Source organism: Hylobates moloch, unplaced genomic scaffold, assembly GCF_009828535.3.
Source record: "Hylobates moloch isolate HMO894 unplaced genomic scaffold, HMol_V3 SCAFFOLD_22, whole genome shotgun sequence".
Lineage (NCBI taxonomy): Eukaryota > Metazoa > Chordata > Mammalia > Primates > Hylobatidae > Hylobates > Hylobates moloch.
This window is the reverse complement of record NW_026652297.1, coordinates 13,759,598-13,780,428: the sequence shown is the minus strand read 5'-3', so window position 1 is coordinate 13,780,428 and position 20,831 is coordinate 13,759,598. Positions and strand designations below refer to the sequence as shown.

At 42.7% G+C, this 20,831-nt stretch overlaps 1 protein-coding gene across 1 annotated transcript in view; it reads left to right on the top strand.

The window, feature by feature from the left end:
- Positions 1 to 20,831, top strand: part of SLC35G2 (solute carrier family 35 member G2) — a 67,746-nt gene that overhangs the window by 8,085 nt on the left and 38,830 nt on the right. The window contains exon 2 of the mRNA XM_058433346.1: positions 3,191 to 3,308. The gene's annotated coding sequence lies outside the window, so the exon portion shown is untranslated. The remainder of the gene's footprint in view (positions 1 to 3,190; positions 3,309 to 20,831) is intronic.

Sequence of the window (20,831 nt, the reverse complement as noted above, 5' to 3'; positions counted from 1 at the left end):
GAGATCATCCTGGCCTACATGGTGAAACCTCGTCTCTACTAAAAATACAAAAATTAGCTGGGTGTGGTGGTGTGCACCTATAGTCCCAGCTATTCAGGAGGCTGAGGCGGGAGAATCTCTTGAACCCGGGAGGCGGAGGTTGCACTGAGCCGAGATGGCACCACTGCACTCCAGCCTGGCAACAGTGTGAGACTCTGTCTCAAAAACAAAACAAAACAAAACATGAACAACCTCTTTTTCAGCAGAAAATTTTACATTGGCCTTTTTTTCTCCTTGAACTTATATTTCCATTCCAGTTTCTCCACAGATTTTTTTTTTTTTTTTGAGGCAGAATTTCACACCTGTTGCCCAGGCTGAAGTGCAATGGCACAATCTTGGCTCACTGCAACCTCCGCCTCCCGGATTCAAGTGATTCTCCTGCCTCGGCCTCCCAAGTGGCTGGGATTGCAGGCACACACCACCATGCCCGGCTAATTTTTGTATTTTTAGCAGAGATGGGGTTTCACCACATTGGCCAGGCTGGTCTTGAACTCCTGACCTCATGATCTGCCCGCCTCAGCCTCCCAAAGTGCTAAGATTACAGGCATGAGCCACTGCACCCAGACCACAGAATTTTTTATACTTGAAAGTCTTTTATTGATCACACCATCATACTTCTTGGCAACAAAAATTATGTATGTAAATTAAAATGGAATTAATTAGAAATAAGTTTATTAATGAGATGGAAGGCTATTTTTATTTTATTTTATTTATTTATTATTTTTGAGACGGAGTCTCACTCTGTCACCCAGGCTGGAGTGCAGTGGCGCGATCTCGGCTCACTGCAAGCTCCGCCTCCCGGGTTCATGCCATTCTCCTACCTCAGCCTCCCGAATAACTGGGACTACAGGTGTCCACCACCACGCCTGGCTAATTTTTTTGTAGTTTTGTAGAGATGAGGTTTCACCATGTTAGCCAGGATGGTCTCAATCTCCTGACCTTGTGATCCGCCCACCTTGGCCTCCCAAAGTGCTGGGATTACAGGCGTGAGCCACGGTGCCTGGCCAAGGAAAGGCTATTTTAAAAAATTGTTTCATGAATGCATGGGTGAAATTTTTTTATTGCTGAAATGAGATAGCATTTAGAATCATTCGTATTTCTTTTTTGTTTATGTGTGTATATGTATACACATAACATATATATGGCTCTGATAAATCTTTATATAAATAAGATGATGGGAATAGAAGAATGGAAGACATTTTGTTATAATCAAATGTCACTCAAGCTTCAAACTCCTCCTAAGTTATATGCCAAAAAAAGATATATTATAAAAAATTATTTTTGTTGAACTATCAGCTGACAACTTGATTAGATCCTCCCCTGATTTTGTTGACATTAAAGAATAGGAAACACCAGGCTTATAAATAATCTTGTTATCCAGTGATTCACTTTCTCAGCACTAAGACCAAAATATCATACCTCCCCCAACACACACACACACACGCATGCATGCACATGCACGCACACACACACACCAAACACACCACAGACACACACCACCCACACACCCTTTCACTCTTTCTTGGTGCACTAGAGTGAGATTCAGGATGGGTGGGAAGTGTGTGCTTTCTTTAGTACAGAGGGGGAAGGATAACTGTAAAAACGGTAGATAGGAAATGAGAAACTGAGAGATAAAAATCAGTACCAAACATTTAGAAAAAAAGAAACAAGAAAGTTGAGGATCTGAAATTTCATTTTCTTTTCTTCAATTCTTTCTTTCTTTCTTTTTTTTTGAGATGGAGTCTTGCTCTGTCACCAGGGTGGAGTGCAGTGGCGTGATCTCAGCTCGCTGCAGCCTCCGCCTCCCAGGTTCAAGCGATTCTCCTGCCTCAGCCTCCATAATAGCTGGGACTACAGGCATACACCACCATACCGGGCTGATTTTTGTATTTTTAGTAGAGATGGGGTTTCACCATGTTGGCTTAGAACTTCTGACCTTCAATGATCTGTCTGCCTCGGCCTCCCAAAGTCCTGGGATTACAGGCGTGAGCAGCTGCACCTGGCCTGAAATTTGGTTTTCTTAGAACCATCTTGCATTTGAATCCTTTGCAAAGTCTTCACATGCTTCTAAGGCTACACACATTCCTCAGGTGGAGGACCATTGTCTTAGAAGATATTATTGCTGTCCTGTGTGGGAGCAAGAATGGGAATGTCTACCTCTCAGGTCCAGAATAAACTTTCTAAACAAGAATTTTCTAAGAAAAGGAAATCTCCTTCTTGTATCTTGCCATGTTGGCCTTGCCTTAACCTTGAAATGCTTGTCTTGGGGGTACTCTTTCTACACCTTGAGTTTTTCTCTCTGTATATGATCCTTATTCAGCTCCATTTCTTAGCCTTGGGTCCTTCCTTGGTGGCTGTCCTCATAGATGAAAAATACTAGGGGATTTCTTTTCTATCTCTGTCCTGATTCACAGGGATTGACTCCAGGAAAAGATTCCAAGAGAGTCATTATCTTTGGTGGAGGAGGGACAGATTCTTGTTTTGGACCTACAGAAAAGGATATGAGAGATCCGTAAGTCTGATCCAATAAGTCTTCAAGCTGGGTGCACGACACAAATTTCCCCAATTCTGACTATCCACACACCTCTAAACGCTCCCTTCACACCAACTCTCCCAGAGACCTGGAAATGTTTTAAATAGCAGAGAATCTATTTGGCAGAAGGGTGGAAAAATGTATTGAAAGAGTCAAGACTAAAAGCAGTGAGACCATTTAGGAGAACTTTGTGACCACTTAAAAGACCTTTATGGCCTGTGCAAGAGATAATGATAGCCTAAACTCAGGCAGGAGCAGTGGGGATGCAAGAAATGGGTTAACTTGGGAGATGTTAAAGAAGTAGAAAGGACTTACTCAACTTAATGACTGATTGGATGAAGGTGATGACAGAGGGTATGGTTTAGGATGAGTTCCATTTTTCTGATATGGGCAACTAGATAAATTGTAGTACTGATATGGTTTGGATCTGTGTCCCCATCCAAACCTCATGGTGAATTGTAATCCCCAATGTTGAAAGTGGGAGGTGACTGGATCATGGGGGCAGTTTCTTATGGTTTAACATCATCCCCCTTGGTGCTGTCATGGCAATAGTGAGTTGTCGTGAGATCTGGTTGTTTAAAAGTGTGTGACACCCCTCCCGTCTTGCTTCTGCTCCAGCCATGTAAGAGAAGCCTGCATCCCCTTCGCCTTCTGCCATGATTGTTAAGTTTTCTGAGGCTTTCCCAGAAGCCAAGGAGGTAGCCAGCATCATGTCTCCTGTACAGCCTGCAGAACCGTGAGCCAATTAAACCTCTTTTCTTTATAAATTACCCAGCCTTAGGTATTCCTTTATAGTAGTGTGAGAATGGACTAATACAAGTCCCATTCACCCATTAGGCACAAAGAAAAAATGAATTTGAGGAGAAGATGGCAAGTTCAATTTTTGCATGATTAATTTGAGGGAGCTGCTGGATAGACAGGAATACTTATAAAGTAGGTGGTTCAATACATGGGTCTGGAGCCCAGGAAAGGGCTCTGAGTTAAAGATACAAATTTAGGAATCAGTAGTGTATAGGTGTAAATTCAAGCCATAAGAGAGGATTAAATTACCCAGAGAGAGAGTATAGAAAGGGATGAGAAGAGTGCTAAGTGCAGAATGCTTAGAAAAACAAACACAAGTCTGGGTAAGGTAGAGACACCAGCCAAAGAGGTGTTGAAAACAGAAGAGAGGGAGGAGGGCTTCCAGGAACACGTACATTGTCCTAGAGTCATATGTCTCAAAATATGAGTGGATTTTTCTTTCTTTTTCTCTCTCTCTCTCTCTCTTTTTTTTTTTTTTGAGACGGAGTCTCACTCTGTCCCCCAGGCTGGAGTGCAGCGGCGTGATCTTGGCTCACTGCAACCTCCGCCTCCCTGGTTTGAGTGATTCTCCTGCCTCAGCCTCCCAATAGCTGGGATTACAGAGGCCCGCCACCACGGCCAGCTAATTTTTGTATTTTTGGTAGAGACAGGGTTTCACCATGTTGGCCAGGTTGGTCTGGAACTCCTGACCTCAAGTGATCCACCCTCCTCAGCCTCCCAAAGTGTTGGAATTACAGGTGTGAGCCACCACGCCCAGTAATTTTGTTTTTTAGTAGAGAGGGTTCACCATTTGGTCAGGTGTTTCGAATCCTGACCTCGTGGTCGCCCACCTCAGCCTCCAAAGTCACCACGCCCAGCTGAGTGTATCTTTCCTAGATAAATGCAAATAAAATTAAAACTTTTTTCAATCCTATTGCCCCATTAGTGACTCCCCCGTTTCTTTCTTTTGTCTACATGCTAAACTTCTTGAAAGAGTTGTTTTCCATTTCTATCTCCAATTCCTCATCTCCAACTCTTCTCTTAGAATCCAGTCATGTAGTTTCTGCCTTTTCTATTCTACTGACCTTGACCTCTCAAGGATCTTCAGAATATATTATCAATGGCTTTTTCTCATCCCAGACTTTTGGAGATGATGCAAAGAAGCACCAGCAGGGGTGTAGGGAAATGAGAAAGAAAAGAGAAGGGAGATAATAAATGGTGTATTTTCAAGTCAGTTACCACTGTGAGTAACTGGAGCTTAATTCTGCTGGGGAACTCTCAGAGTCTGTGTACGCATAGGCTCAGAGTTATTATAAGGGGTAAGGAATCTGGCGTATATACATACCAACTCTAGTCAGTCCTTGATTGAGGGTTGCTGCATTGGGGTGAGGATGAGGAAGCATTAATTCCCCTGTACTTCTGGCTTGACAGTGCTGAGGCAGAATAGGATCCAGTGACTAAAGGTCCTAAGACATTAGGAGTCAGGAGTCCTGCCCTGTGCAATAAGACCTGAGAAGTTATGGACAGGACACTAAATGGGTCTGCCAGATCCCTTCTTGGTCTCCCCAACATATTTTACTCTGCCATACACTCTTTCTTGAAGTATTCTCTTTCTTTGATTCCTGTCCTGGCACCCTAACCTGGTTCCTATTCCCATCTTTGCCCTCTCTTCACCTTGAATAGTTACTTTTTTCTTTCTTCTACCTCTTAAACAGGAGCAAACTGGAAGGTGGAACTCCAGTTGTCAGTCCTCTGTTCTTTGTTTCTTTACAGACTCACTTGATTATTTTTCTAACTTCACTACCTCAACTCTCGCTTTTATGCAGATTACTCCCAGTGTGTTGTATATAATTATGTTCAATGACTTAACTGTGAAGATCAAGATTTATTTGAAGGTCTTCAGGAAAAAAAAAGACTTTGGCTATCTTTTATAACTCAACAGACTGAAAAATCTATAAATGTCTGCTGGGAGTCATTCAAGAATTACACTTCCAGCTGACAGTGTGAGAAGCAGTCTCAATATATGACTCAGCTTGCAATCAATAGAGCATTATGCTTCAAGGAAATGGGAAAGTCTCACACCGATTTAGAATTTGTCACTAAATTTAGTCTGACTCTGTCCAGAAAGAAGTGCAGCTCCCTACTGTCAAAAGCTGAGCTCTTGGGATTTTTTTGCCTATTTCCTGGGCAGAGCTATAATTAACAATGTTTCCTCTCAAGAAAAGCAGCATGACGTGTGTCCTTAAATCAAGCCTGTGTGAGTGAGTGAGTGTATGTGTGTGTGTCTGTGTGTGTGAGAGAGAGAGAGAGAGACAAGGAGGAGATGATCATGTGGTGATTAGGGAAAGGTAGAGTGAAGGAATTGGAGCCTAAGGGAAGAATAAAAGGCTTCATCCATCCCACTGGTTTCTAGGAAGTAGCGTGGAAGTGACAGAATTTTAGATTTTTAGACTGTGCTCAATCTTTTTTCATCATCATTTACAAATTTCTTTGGGCCTCTGTCTGATACCTAAGAAGGGAACACTGAAAATTTTACTGGAAGCTCTGGGCACGTGGGAGGAGTTTGGTAAGAAATCCAAGAATTCTGATTCCTGATTTTTTAATGTGGCCAATTTTAAACATTTTTGGGGTTTTGTTTGTTTTCTTTCTAGATCTTGGAGGTCTGTTTGTCCCCAGGGTTCTGAAATTTCATGTAGCCATACCCTGGTGTGGGCAGACTTTAGAGTGCTATGCTGGCATTCCATAGGCCCTTTCAATCTGCAGACTCTAGGATATTGTCCTGAATTATTTTGAGGATTATTTCCTTCCCTCTGTTTTCTCTCTTCTCTTTTTCTAGACTCTGTATTTGGATGCTGGACTTCCTGACAGGTCTTCTAATTTTCTTATCTTTTCTGTCCTTTATTCCATCATTTTGTCCTTTTGTCCTATGTTATGGGAGACTGTCTTTCAACCCATTTACTGTGTATTTGTTTTTTTAATTTTTACTATCTAACTTTAAATTTTCTAGCCTTTCTTCATGTTCTCTGGGTATTCCTTTTCATAAACACACCATTTTCCTCTTTCATTCATGTAATATTCATCTCTCTGAAGATTTTTGGTGATTTATTTTCTTTCTTTCTGTTTTTTTTTTTTTTTTTTTTTTGAGACAGGGTCTTGAACTACTGGGCTCAAGTAATCTCCTCAGCCTCTGAAGTACCTGGGATTATAGGTGTGCACTACCACACCTGGCTAATTAAAAAACAAACAAACAAAAAAAAACTTTTTGTAGAGATGGAGTCTTGCTATGTTGCTTATGCAGCTCTCAAACTTTTTACCCCATTCAACACTCCTGCCTTGGCCTTCCAAAGTGGTGGGATCACAGACACGAGCCACTGTGCCTGGACTAATTCATGCTTTCTATTTGTCATCTTAATTTAGGTTTTGTCCTGAGACAAAACCTTGGATGATCCACCCTAGTTAGGACCCTTTTCTAGGAAACACAGGTGGTGAGGGAAAGATCTGGGTCCCTGGAGGTGCCTCTGAAGAAGGGAATTCTGTGAACCTAGAAAATTTAATCTTTCCCCCAGACCAAAGAGAGTGGGGATTCCTGCAGTTCAGTCCACACTGCCTCCTGGGGCTGTGTATCTGCTGAGGTTCGCTGGAGATTCTGTAGGGGAGGGTCAGGATTGACAAAGATTATTTGCTGGCCAAACTTTAGCCAATCTCCTAACACTTCTCTTAGGCCCATTTGTACACTCCTTTGAAAAATCCAGTTTTAGCAAAGAACCCTGCTAAGTTGGTTTAGCAAGACCCTCCCACACTTGATATGTGATCACCCTCAAGATCTGATCAGGTTCCACATCCTCCACCATCCCCTAGGTGACGTCTGATCACCCTGGCCTATCTTCAGCAAGAATCCTGTTAGGTTGGTTTAGCCAGAATATCCCTATTTCCCCTGATGTTTACTCGTTTTATTTACTTATTTATTTTGATTTTCTTTTTCTTTCTTTCTTTTTTTTTTTTTTTAGACAGAGTCTCGTTCTGCTGCCCAGGCTGGAGTGCAGTGGCGTGATCTTGGCTCACTGCAACCTCCACCTCCTGGGTTCAGGTGATTCTCCTGCCTAAGTCTCCTGAGCAGCTGGGATTACAGCACACCACCACACCTGGCTAATTTTTGTATTTTTAGTAGAGACAGGGTTTCTCCATGTTGGTCAGGCTGGTCTCAAACTACCAACCTCAGGTGATCCGCCTGCCTTGGCCTCCCAAACTGCTGGGATTACAGCCGTGAGCCACAGAGCCCGGCCTCATTCATGAACTTTTAAAAACGAAATCAATTTATTAGAGTATCTTAGAAGGTTGGAAATGAAAAAAGCTTAGAAAACATCAAGTTTAACTCTGCCATTTTAGAGCTGAGGAACTTGTAGATCCAGAGGGGTTAATGGGTTTGCTCAAGGTCACACAGCTACTGAGCAGCAAAGCTAATAGAACTCAAGCCTTCCATCCCCCCTTAGGAGCCTGTGCCTAACACCACCTGCTGTGTGGGCAGGCTGCCAGTCTGCATGTCCACATCTCCTTAAAGATCATTAATGTGGTTCATAAACCACCTTACAGCTGAAGCAGATTTCACTCTAATTTTATCACATTTGTTATTATTACATATAACATTAAATACCCACAGTGAGCAGTCACATCTTGAGTTTTAAAATGAAAGAGTCTTTCTGGATTAATGGAGAGAGAAGTTACTCTGCATTTAGGAAATTTGGTGGCAGGCTGATTGTTCTTTGCCATTAGGCCCCCAACACTTCCACTGGGCCTAGCTCTGGTGATTCCTCACAGCAGATTCCCTCCCCACTGCCTTGACTTTTGTTTGTATTTTCATAGTTAAATCTGAGCAGAGGACTCCTAGGTAGTGGATTTTAGTGTATCAAGTGTAACTACTGGATATTATTTAAACATTTTTTTTCGAGAGCACAGATCACAGAGTCAGAAAGGATCTTGATGGGGAAGTACCAACCATAGGAAAGAGTTGCTAAGATTAAGTTGTTTCTGTTTTGCATTTATTTTTTATTTTTAAAATTTTTTTATTTTAATTTTTTTTAGTATTCTGTTCAATAAATGCTTGTTGAGCAATAAGTCAAATCAGATTTGGTAGATATCAGAGAGGGTGAATATTTAGTGTTTTGGGCCACTCAACACAAATTTCCCCTTTTCTTGGAACTGGTATCTAATATTTATTCCCAGGGTCCAAGTACCTCGGGGAAATCTGGTTCTACTCCTCTACTGCTTTAGAAATGGGATATTGATATGGGATATGATGTTATCTTAAGCTAGTAAACACCACCCTTATAACCACAGTGATTGGAAGAGAAAGTCCAACCACACTCAGCTCTGGACTTTAGTTCATCACTGGGAGTGGAGAAGTGCTCGTTTTCCTTTCATGTGAACAAAGAAGCCTGTGGGTCCAGAAACCTTTGATAGTCATCTTGGAACGACAGGGAGAGAAGCCTGCCAAGAATGAAACCAACAATGAAGAAGTAGAATTAGAAACACAGAGAAACTGGGTCTTGATCTCGTCATTTTAGGAGCTAAATGAAGCCTAGCCTGGAGCTCTGGACTGTTCAATTACATGAACACTTATATTCCCTTGTTGCTCGAAACAGCCTGTTTTACTTAATTTAAAAGAATATATCAAGGTCAGGCTCATGCCTGTAATACCTTTGGGAGGCCGAGGTGGGCAGATCACTTGAAGCCAGGAGTTCAAGATCACCCTGGCCAACATGGTGAAACATACAAAATACAAAAAATACAAAAAATTACCCGGGTGTGGTGGCAGATGCTGTAATCCTAGCTACTCAGGAGGCAGAGTCAGGAGAATCATTTGAACCTGGAAGATGGAGGTTGCAGTGACCCGAGATAATGCCACTGCACTCCGGCCTATGTGACAGAACATGACTGTCTCAAAAAAAAATTTTTTTTACATGTTCTTCTCTTTTCCATTTCTGTGTATATGACCTTCTCTATAGTCAGCCACAAGTATCTACCAACCACTGGGGATGGGAGTGGAGATTAGTACTCCTAAAAAAATGGAATTAATTTAGGAAAAAAAGAGTCAAAGTTCAGCTTTTTACTTGAGTACAGAAAGGGTAAAAAGGGGAGATAGTGGAGTAAGCAGCCTTGTATCATGATTTTAACCTTTAGGCAGAAATTCCATTAGAGCTATTAAATTGACTGTGAAGAAAGCTGAAAGTAGACGGTCTTGGATTCCACTCCCTGTTTGGAAATAAGATAGGAGAAAGTCTCACAGGGTGGCTCTGCACCAATACAGGATGGTTAAAGCAGAGTGGAAGAGCAACATGGCACAGACAAACAGAGTGAGGCCTGAGTTGACAGTCCTGATCCTATTCAGGCTTTAGCATGGTATGGAAGGGATCCAGAGGTTGCTGCATGCACTGTTATGTACTTAGAAAGTAGTTGATGGTGCTAGCTAGTCTAGCAGAAGGTTATCATGGTGGCAACAAAGTGACCTTGTAGCCAAACCTGCAGGCAAATTACCTGGGTTGCGAATTCTCTAGGAGTCACAGCCAGACATCGAGGGATCAACAGTGCCAGTGTCAACCAAGTAGGGACAGAGATAATCTGCCCTGTTGCATTGGCTTGAGTTTCCCTAGCAATGATTCCTCATGTGATTTAAAATGTTTTAATTGTACTCATATTTTTCTCTGAGAGTACTGTGTACTATGGGTGGTGACACACTTGACATTTGTATTTGCATTTTTCAGCCCCCAATTTTTTTTTTTTTAAAGACAAGGTCTTGGTCTGTGGTCCAGTCTGGAATGCACTGGCATGATCCTAGCTCACTGCATCCTTGAACTCCTGTGCTCAAGTGATCCTCCCACCTCCACCTCCTGAGTAGCTAGGACTACAGGTGTGTGCCATCACACCTGACTGTTTTTAACTGCTTTGTTTTTTGTAGTGATCAGGTCTTGCTATGTTGCTCAGGCCAGTCTTGAATTTCTGGTCTCAAGTGATCCGCCTGCCTCAGCCTCCCAAAGTGCTGGGATTACAGGTGTGAACCACCACACCTGGCCCAAGTTAATTTTTTTTTATTGTGGCAAAATATGCATAACATAAAATTTACCATTTTCACCATTTAAAAGTTTGTAAACTTCATTTTATTATTTAATTTGTAAGACTAATAAAAATACCGTGAAAAGCAATTAGAATCATATAGATAGTATTGTGGTGTTTTTTGTTTTGTTTTGTTTTGTTTTTTTGAGATGGTGTCTCACTCTGTTGCCCAGGCTGGAGTGCAATGGCATGGTCTCGGCTCATTGCAACATCTGCCTGCTGGTTCAAGTGATTCTTCTGCATCAGCCTCCCAAGTAGCTGGGACTATAGGTGCGTGCCACCACACCTGGCTAATTTTTGTATTTCTAGTAGAGACAGGGTTTCACTATGTTGGCAAGGGAGATTCAAACTCCTGACCTCGTGATCCACCTGCCTTGGCCTCCCAAAGTGCTGGGATTATAGGCGTGAGCCACAGCTCCCGGCCTGTAATGGTTTTTTCTATGTAGACTTTGAAATTCTTTGATTATTGTATTATAAACCATTAATCTTAGTAATTAAGGAAACATCCAGAGAATTTTCTTTCACTAAACGTTTAAAGGAATTTCTTTTCTTTTAATTTAGATCGTAGTTAAAGGAGATGGAGAAAGAGTAGGTCCTTTTTTTTTTTTTTTTTTTGAGACAGTTTCGCTCTTGTCACCCAGGCTGGAGTGTAATGGCGTGATCTAAGCTCACTGCAACCTCTGCCTCCTGGGTCAAGCAATTACCCAGCCTCAGCCTTCTGAGTAGCTGAGACTACAGGCGCCCACCACCATGGCTGGCTAATTTTTGTATTTTTAGTAGAGATGGGGTTTCACCATGTTGGCCAGGCCGGCCTCAAACTCCTGACCTCAGGTGATTCTCCTGCCTTGGCCTCCTAAAGTGCTAGGATTACAGGCATGAGCCACCGCACATAGTGAGCAGGTCCTTTTTAGATTTCTGATTGAAACTGCAGTGTAGACCCTTTCGTTTTCTTTTCATAATCTTTAAATTTCTCATACTGAGCGACAAAGAATTGATTCTTCCAGTCTTCAGAAATATCCTTTCTTATGAAGGCAGACAGAATGGTCCATCTGATCATTTTCCATAGTGGTATAATTTCCACTAGGATTCTGCTTTATCACATCAGAAGAGCTATACTAGAGGATTTTTCCCACAGTTTCTTCTGGCATGTCTTTCTCTATTTAACAGCTTCTAAATTCCACACTTTGAATTCTCTTTCATGTCTTCATAAAGATAGGTAAAAGAGGCCGGGCGCAGTGCTCACGCCTGTAATCCCAGCACTCTGGGAGGCCGAGGCAGGCCAATCACGGGGTCAGGAGATCGAGACCATCCTGGCTAACACAGTGAAACCCCGTCTCTACTAAAAATACAAAAAATTAGCCGGGCGAGGTGGCGGGCGCCTGTAGTCCCAGCTACTCGGGAGGCTGAGGCAGGAGAACGGTGTGAACCCCGGGGGGCGGAGCCTGCAGTGAGCCAAGATCGCGCCATTGCACTCCAGCCTGGGCGACAGCGAGACTCTGTCTAAAAAAAAAAAAAATTGGTAAAAGATACAAAACCCTTTTCCTCTTCTCCCAGAAGTTTCTGGTATAGTCCTACCAGAAACCGAAACACACCTTTACAGCCATGAATTTATCCAGGAACTCCTCCCAGGTTCCAGGCTCTTGGTGCATTTTTGCCAACTGGTAGAAATAATAAGACACAGCCACATCTTTGGCATTCCATGCCGTGTAGGTTATCCTGCAGTCATTCTTCTGAAATAAAGAAGAGAGAAGTTGAATGCGTAGGTATGTTTTCACCAGTCAAGGAGATTGCATGCTTTTATTTTATTTTATTTATTTTTATTTTTATTTTTTTCGAGACGGAGTCTTGCTCTGTCGCCCAGGCTGGAGTGCAGTGGCGCTATCTCGGCTTACTGCTAGCTCCGCCTCCCAGGTTCATGCCATTCTCCTGCCTCAACCTCCTGAGTAGCTGGGACTACAGGTGCCCACCACCATGCTCAGCTAATTTTTTTGTATTTTTTTAATAGAGACGGGGGTTTCACCATGTTAGCCAGGATGGTCTCGATCTCCTGACCTCATGCCCGACTGGAGATTGCATGTTTTTCAACTGCTCAACACCACTTGTGAGTTTGGGAATTATAAATTCCATGAAAGGCACTTAGTTTGTATATTGCAGCCCATTTAAATTTCTCTGCATCCCCATTGTTACAGATCAAATCCAGTGTTTCACAGATCCAGTTGTGGGATAGGTGGAGGTCGGAAGGTCATTTGGTTGTGCCTCAAGCAACCCCACCTGGGACCACTCCTTAGCAATGCTCCAGAGGAGGAGAATATGCTGAATATCCACTCATTCCCTCCTGAAGCTATTCTGCTTCTTGTCAATTTGAGATTTTTCTGAAGTGCAATTTTTTATCTTCCTTTGTTTTCAAGCTTTTTCAACTCCACCGCTGCCTTACCTCATTCAAATTGATTGATTAATTGATTGCCTGAGATGGAGTCTCACTCTGTCATCCAGGCTGTAGTGCAATGGCGTGATCTTGGCTCACCACAACCTCAGCCTCCCAGGCTCAAGTGATTCTCTCACGCCCGGCCTCATTCAAATATTTTTTACTTAAAAAGATTACAGGGTGGGCTCAGTGGCTCATGCCTGTAATCTCAGGACTTTGGGAGGCCAAGGCAGGTGGATCACTTGAGGCCGGAAGTTCGAGACCAGCCTGGCCAATATGGTGAAACCCCATCTCCACTAAAAATACAAAAAATTAGCTGGGCATGGTGGCACAGGCCTGTACTCCCAGCTACTCAAAGAACCTCTTGAACCTGGAGGTAGAGGTTTCAGTGAGCTGAGATCAAGCCACTGCACTCTAGCCTGGGTTACAGAGTGTCTCTGTCTCAAAAAGAAAAAAAAAAAAAAAGGAAAGGAAAGGAAAAAGATTATGGTTATGGTTCAAACTCTTTGGCAAAAGACAAAGACAAAATTATAGGCTGTGCACGGTGGCTCACGCCTGTAATCCCAGCATTTTTGGAGGCCGAGGCAGGCAGATCACCTGAGGTCAGGAGTTTGAGACCAGCCTGACCAATGTGGTGAAACCCTGTCTCTACTAAAAATACAAAAATTAGCCAGGCGTAGTGGCAGGTGCTTGTAACCCCAGCTACTTGGGAGGCTGAGGCACAAGAATGACTTGAACCCAGGAGGTAGAGGCTGCAGTGAGCCGAGATTGCACCACTGCACTCCAGCCTGGGCAATAGAGTGAGACTCTTTCTCAAAAAAAAAAAAGTTATAATAAATTTAGCTTAAAGACTTCAATTGGCTTTATTTATGATTCTAGAATCAAGACAACACTTTATTCCTTAAAATAGAATAAGTGTTCCCCCATTGTAGTCATTTTTAAGTGAACAGTTCTATGGCATTAAACATATTCACATTGTTGTTCAACCATCACCACCACCCATCTGCAGAACTCTTCTGTCTTTCCCAATGGACACTTTGTACCATTAAACACTAAGTCCCCATTCTCCACCGCAGCCTCAGTACCACCATTCTACTTTCTGTCTGTATGAATTTGACTACTCTAAGTACCTCATATAAGTGGAATCATAAAGTATTTGTATTTGTCCTTTTGGCTTATTTCACTTAGCATAATATTATTAAGGTTCATGCATGTAATAGCATGGTCAGAATGTCCTTCCTTTTCAAGGCTGCATTATATTTTCACTGTCTGTGTATACCATACTTTTTAAATTTATTCATCCATTGACAAACACTTGAGTTACTTCCACATTTTAGCTATTGTGATTAATACTGCTATGAACATGGGTGTACAAATATCTGTTCAAGTCTCTCATTTCACTTCTTTTATGTATCATAAATAAAATGACTGGATCAGGCTAGGCACAGTGGCTCACGCCTGTAATCCCAGCACTTTGGGAGGCCGAGGTGGGCAGATCATCTGAGGTCAGGCATTCGATACCAGGCTGGCCAACATGGTGAAACTCCGTCTCTACAAAAATTAGCTGGCATGGTGGCACACACCTGTAGTCCTAACTACTCTGGAGGCTGAGGTGGGAAGATCGCTTGAACCTGGGAGGCGGAGGTTGTAGTGAGCTAAGATCATGCCACTGCACTCCAGCCTGGATGACAGAGTGAGACTCTGTCTCAAATTTAAAATAAAAGAAAAAAGAAAAAAAGAAAAAGAAGTAAAAGTACTGGATCATATGGCAAATCTGTTTTTAATTTTTTGAGGAATCATTATATCAGTTTCCCCAGTGGCTATGATGCAGAATTTTTTGCTCCTTAGTTCAGCTAAAATCCAGGGTATTGTCTCATGACCAGGAAAAATTAGGCATGCAGACGCATTGAAGGGTGAGGAGGGCAGATTTATTGGGTGAAAGGAAAACTCTCAGCAAAGAAAGAGGGGGTCCTGTGAACATGCTTTCACCTCACAGATTAAATACCAGGCCACCACACATGAGCTGAAGAGGCCAGGCTCTTCCCCCTGCATAAGGTGTGAATTCCTGGTGGCTCCACCCCATTCTCTCAGTGCACAGGCATTGCAGGCATGTCCAGGGAAGACTCTGGGCCAGTTCCCTCATCTGCACAAAAGCATATGATGTTTGGGACGGTGAGCGATTATCTGGGAACCCTCCCTTATCTGCCTCCTGTATCTATCAGCTATAGCATTTTATAATTCCCACCAGCAATGCGACAATGCCAATTTTTCCATATATCCTTGCCAACACTTGTTATTTTTTGGTGTTTTGATAATACTTTTCCTCATGAATATGAAGGGGTATCTCATTGTGGTTTTTAATTTGCATTTCTCCAATAATTAGTGATGTTGAGCATCTTTTCATCTTTTCATGTGCTTCTAGGCCATTTGTATATCTTCTTTTTTTTTTTTTTTGAGACAGAGCCTCACTCTGTCACCCAGGCTGAAGTGCAGTGGTGCGATCTCGGCTCACTGCAACTTCTGCCTCCTGGGTTCAAGGGATTCTCCTGCCTCAGTCTCCTGAGTAGCTGAGACTACAGGCGCATACCACCACGCCCGGCTAATTTTTTGTATTTTTAGTAGAGATGGGGTTTCATTGTGTTAGTCAGGATGGTCTTGATCTCCTGACCTCGTGATCTGCCCGCCTCAGCCTCCCAAAGTGCTGGGATTACAGGCATGAGCCACCTGCTACCTTGCCTGGCCAGATTTTTTTTTTTTTGGAGACAGAGTCTTGCTCTGTCACCCAGGCTGGAGTGCAGTAGCATGATCTCGGCTCACTGTAACCTCTACTTCCTGGGTTCAAGTGACTCTCCTGCCTCAGCCTCCCAAGTAGCTGGGATTACAGGCACCTGCCACCACGGCTGGCTAATTTTTGTATTTTTACTAGAGACAGTGTTTCACCACGTTGGCCAGGCTGATCTCAAACTCCTGACCTCAAGAGATCCATCCACCTCGGCCTCCCAAAGTGTTGGGATTACAGGCGTGAGCCACCACATTCAGCCCATTTGTATATCTTCTTTAGGGAAATGTCTATGCAAATCCTTTGCCTGCCCTTCCCCCCGGCTTTTTTTTTTTTTTTTTTTTTTTTTGAGACTGGGTCTCACTCTGTTGCCCAGGCTGGAGTGTACTGGCTCTATCTTGTCTCACTGCAACCTCCTGCTCCTGGATTCAAGTGATCCTCCCACCTCGGCCTCCCAAGTAGCTGGGAACTACAGGGACACCCAGCTAATTTTTGTATTTTGCGGGGGTAGAGATGAGGTCTCACTATGTTGCCTAGGCTGGTCTCAAATTCCTGGGCTCAAATGATCTGCCTACCTCAGCCTCTCCAAGTACTGGGATTATAGGCATGAGCCATCGTGCCTGGCCCTTTGCCTATTTTTAAAAGGGATTGATTTTTGTTGTTGCTGCTGTTGAGCTGTAGGAGTTGAGGTATTTATGTATGCTGGATATCAATCTCTTATTAGATATATGATTTGCAAATATTTTCTTCCATTTCATGGGTTGCCTTCTAATCTGTTGGTAGTGTTTTTTGATGCACAAAAGACATTTAATTTTGATAAAGTCCAACTGATCTATTTTTTATCTTATTGCCTGTGCTTTTTTGTGTTACGTCTAAGAAATCATTGCCAAATCCAATGTAATGAAGGTTTTCTTCTATGTTTTCTTTTTTTTTGAGATGGAGTTTCACTCTTGTTGCCCAGGCTAGAGTGCAATGGCGCCATCTTGGCTCACTGCAACCTCTGCCTCCCAGATTCCAGTGATTCTCTTGCCTCAGCCTCCCAAGTAGCTGGGATTACAGGCATGTGCCACCATGCCCAGCTAATTTTATATTTTTAGTAGAGACAGGGTTTCACCATGTCGGTCAGGCTGGTCTCGAACTCCTGGCCTCAGATGATCCGCCCGCTTAGGCCTCCCAAAGTGCTGGGATTATAGGTGTGAGCCACTGCGCCCAGCCTATCCTGTTTTCTTCTAAGAGTTTTAAAGTTTATGCTCTTATATTCAGGTCTTTGATCCATTTTGAAACTCCACACAGTCAATAATCCGCATACAACTTTTGACTCCCCCCAAACTTCACTATCAATAGCCTACTGTTGACTCAAAGTCTTACTGATAACAGAAAGAGTTGATTATCACACATTTTGTATGTTACATGTATTTGGTATGTATTCTTACAATAAAGTCAGCTAGAGAAAAGAAAATGTTAGTAAGAAAGGTGATCCGCCCACCTCGGCCTCCCCAAGTGCTGGGATCACAGGCGTGAACCACCGCGCCTGGCCACAGTTATGATTTAATACTGCATCTTTGTGTTTGTTTACATTTCTCTTGACTGCTAATGGTGCCACATACAGTCTGTGTTTGTGTAAGTTTTGATAAGTTTTTTTTTTTTTTTTGAGATGGAATTTTGTTGTTTCACCCAGGCTGCAGTGCAGTGGTGTGATCTCGGCTCACTGCAACCTCTGCCTTTCAGTTTCAAGAGATTCTCCTGCCACAGCCTCCCGAGTAGCTGGGATTACAGCCACCTGCCACCACGCCTGGCTAATTTTTATATTTTTAGTAGAGACGGGGTTTCACCATGTTGGCTAGGCTGGTCTCGAATTCCTGACCTTGTGGTCTGCCCGCCTTGGTCTCCCAAAGGGCTGGATTACAGGTGTGAGCCACTGCGCCCGGCCCAGTTTTGATCAATTTTAACTTTTTTTTTTTTTTTTGAGACAGAGTCTCACTCTGTCACACAGGCTGGAGTGCAGTGGCGCAATCTGGGCTCACTGCAACCTCCACCTCCTAGGTTCAAGTGATTCTCCTGCCTCAGCCTCCTGAGTAGCTGGGATTACAGACATGCACCATCAAGCCCAGCTAATTTTTGTATTTTTAGTAGAGATAGAGTTTCACCATGTTGGCCAGGCTGGTCTCTAGTGATCCACCCGCCTCAGCCTCCCAAAGTGCTGGGATTACAGGTGTGAGCCACCGCAACTGGCCTGATAAATTTTAATGTTTTATAATAGATTTGTGTATATTTTATGATAGTAAATGATAGAATGGACAAGTATCTACATATATTTTATGCATTCATGATGTACCTTTTTCTTAATTTTTTTCTATATTTCTAGGCTATATGGTTTGTAAATTTTTTCAAATGGTCACAAATCTCCAAAAACTTTTCTAACATATTTACTGAAAAACAAAGGCCACATGTAAATGGATCTGTCTACTTCAAACTGATGTTGTTCAAGAGTCAACTGTATTGAGCTTTGTATCTGATTGTGAGAGTGAAGTCGATGATGTTGATAAGAGGAAATACGTGTCTCCAGAATGGTAACGAGGAACTCTGGTAACTTATTCAGGGCTTTGAGGATTCTAGTTCTTTGCTGGGATCAGAAAAGGGGCCACGTAAATAAAAATTATGAGTATATGAAAAGTCAGACTAAAATACATTCTAAGAATATTTTCTGGTATCTCTTTGTATAGGAACAGCAAGACATTTCACTTTATTTTTTATTTTATTTTATTTTTATTTTTATTTTTTTTTGAGACAGAGACTTGCTGCAATGCCCAGGCTGGAATGCAATGGTGTGATCTCAGCTCACTGCAGCCTCTGCTTCCCGGGTTCAAGTGACTCTCCTGCCTCAGACTCCCGAATAGCTGGGATTACAGGCGCGCACCACCATGCCCGGCTAATTTTTGTATTTTTACTACAGATGTGGTTTCACCGTATTGGCTAGGCTCGTCTCGAACTCCTGACCTCAAGTGATCTGCCCACCTTGGTCTCCCAAAGTTCTGGGATTACAGGCGTGAACCACTGTGCCGGCTGACATTTCACCTTATTTTTTAAGTTAAACAGTTCAGCTGCCTTGCTGTCATTTTCAAAAGAAACACTAGTTTGGTGTCCACAAAAAATACTGGAAAGCAATATACATCTTAACCAAAGTTGTTTTGGGAGGTACCTGTAGTGGATATTTTCTTTTTTCACCTGCTCATCACTATTGGTTTGTTCTGGTAAAAAGAATCATGATTTTCTTTTGGAGGATTAGCTCTCCCCTATTCTCTGTCTCTAGATTTTTTTTTTTTTTTTTTGAGATGGAGTTTTGCTTTTGTTGCCCAGGCTGGAGTGCAATGGCATGATCTGGGCTCACCGCAACCTCCGCCTCCTGGGTTCAAGCGATTCTCATGCCTCTGCCTCCTGAGTAGCTAGGATTACAGGTATGTGGCACCACATCTGGCTAATTTTTTTTTTTTTTTTTTTTGAGACGGAATCTCGCTCTGTCACCCAGGCTGGAGTGCAGTGGTGTGATCTCGGCTCACTGCAAGCTCCACCTTCTGGGTTCACACCATTCTCCTGCCTCAGCCTCCCGAGTAGCTGGGACTACAGGCGCCCGCCACCATGCCTGGCTAATTTTTTTTGGATTTTTTAGTAGAGACGGGGTTTCACCATGTTAGCCAGGATGGTCTCGATCTCTTGACCTCATGATCCGCCCGCCTCGGCCTCCCAAAGTGCTAGGATTACAGGTGTGAGCCACCGCACCCAGCCATAATTTTGTATTTTTAATAGAGATGGGGTTTCTCCATGTTGGTCAGGCTGGTCTCGAACTCCTGCTCAGGTGATCCACCTGCTTTGGCCTCCCAAAGTGCTAGGATTACAGGCATGAGCTACTGCGCCTGGCCCTGTCTCTAGATTAAAGTATATGAATTTGCCAATGAGACATAAGCTCAATATTTTATTGGAACTACTGGGAAATAAGTGCTCTGCTTCTTTTGGAATGGTTAGCTATAAAGATGATGTAAGTTGAACACTGGGGAAAGGTAGGGAGGTGGCCAGAAATCACTATGTGAAAACAAACTCTTTGATGTCAACAAAGAGGAAAGGAGAGATCACGTCCTGATGTCAATGTTTGCATTCGTGAATCTAGTCATATCTGAAGTTACCTATCTATGGATTTTTCAGTTATTAAGCCAAATATACTCCTTTTCTTAAATCAGTCTGAGTTTAAGTTTTTGACACTTGTAAGGAAAAGCCCTATGTATCAGAGCACAACATAATTCCATTTATTAAACATCACAAAATTGTCTAAAAATCCTCTTCCATATCTTTCTATACCTTGGTGTCACTCAGAATGTCAGCTGTGCTAAATCCCTAGTCTCACTCTCTCAAAACTCCCAGAAACCATCTCTCCTAAAGTCAGCTCATTCCAGGTCTTTTTTTCTTACTCCCTTACTCAAACTTTTCTGGTCGCCTTCCTTATCCCCACCGCATCCCACCTTCTCCAAAACAAAAAATCTAACTGAGCCTTGCAGATCAGCCTAGCCTTCTGAGGCTCCTTTTGCTTCTTTACCTCTATTCCTTATTGAGATCAGCACAATTAATGCATGTCTGAACAACAAATGATCCTTTCTCTTTGGAAGGGTGAAAGTTCGGAAATATTTACATGTTAAATGTTCTGTTCTGGTCTCATTTGTATTCAGTACAAATAGTGTGTTTGCTTGGACATTAATTTTATTTGCAAATAGCTACAGCTAGGGGTCCCTTTGGGTAAGTCTTGCTAAGATACTGCATTGGTGGGTTTTTTGTTTGTTTGTTCATTTTGTTTTTGTTTTGTTTTTTAAGGGGATGGGGAAGGAATCAAAGTAGTCAAATCAGTTTGGTTGTTTTTACAAGCCCGAGAAATGGTCAAATTTTGGATTCAGACCAAGCACACCATAGTGTGCTAGAGGCAATTTAATGACTTCCTACCCTCTTGCCTTTTTCCCCTTCTTTGAGAACATTCTTGGATTTTCTACAGAAACAGCCAGAGGCTCTCAATTGACAATTGCCTCACTCAGCAGTTTCTTGTTAAGCACATTTATCAGACACTGTTTCCAGGACTCTCTTAAGTGTCCTAAGAATATTGACTCATTCAAAAGCAGCCCAGCTGTAGT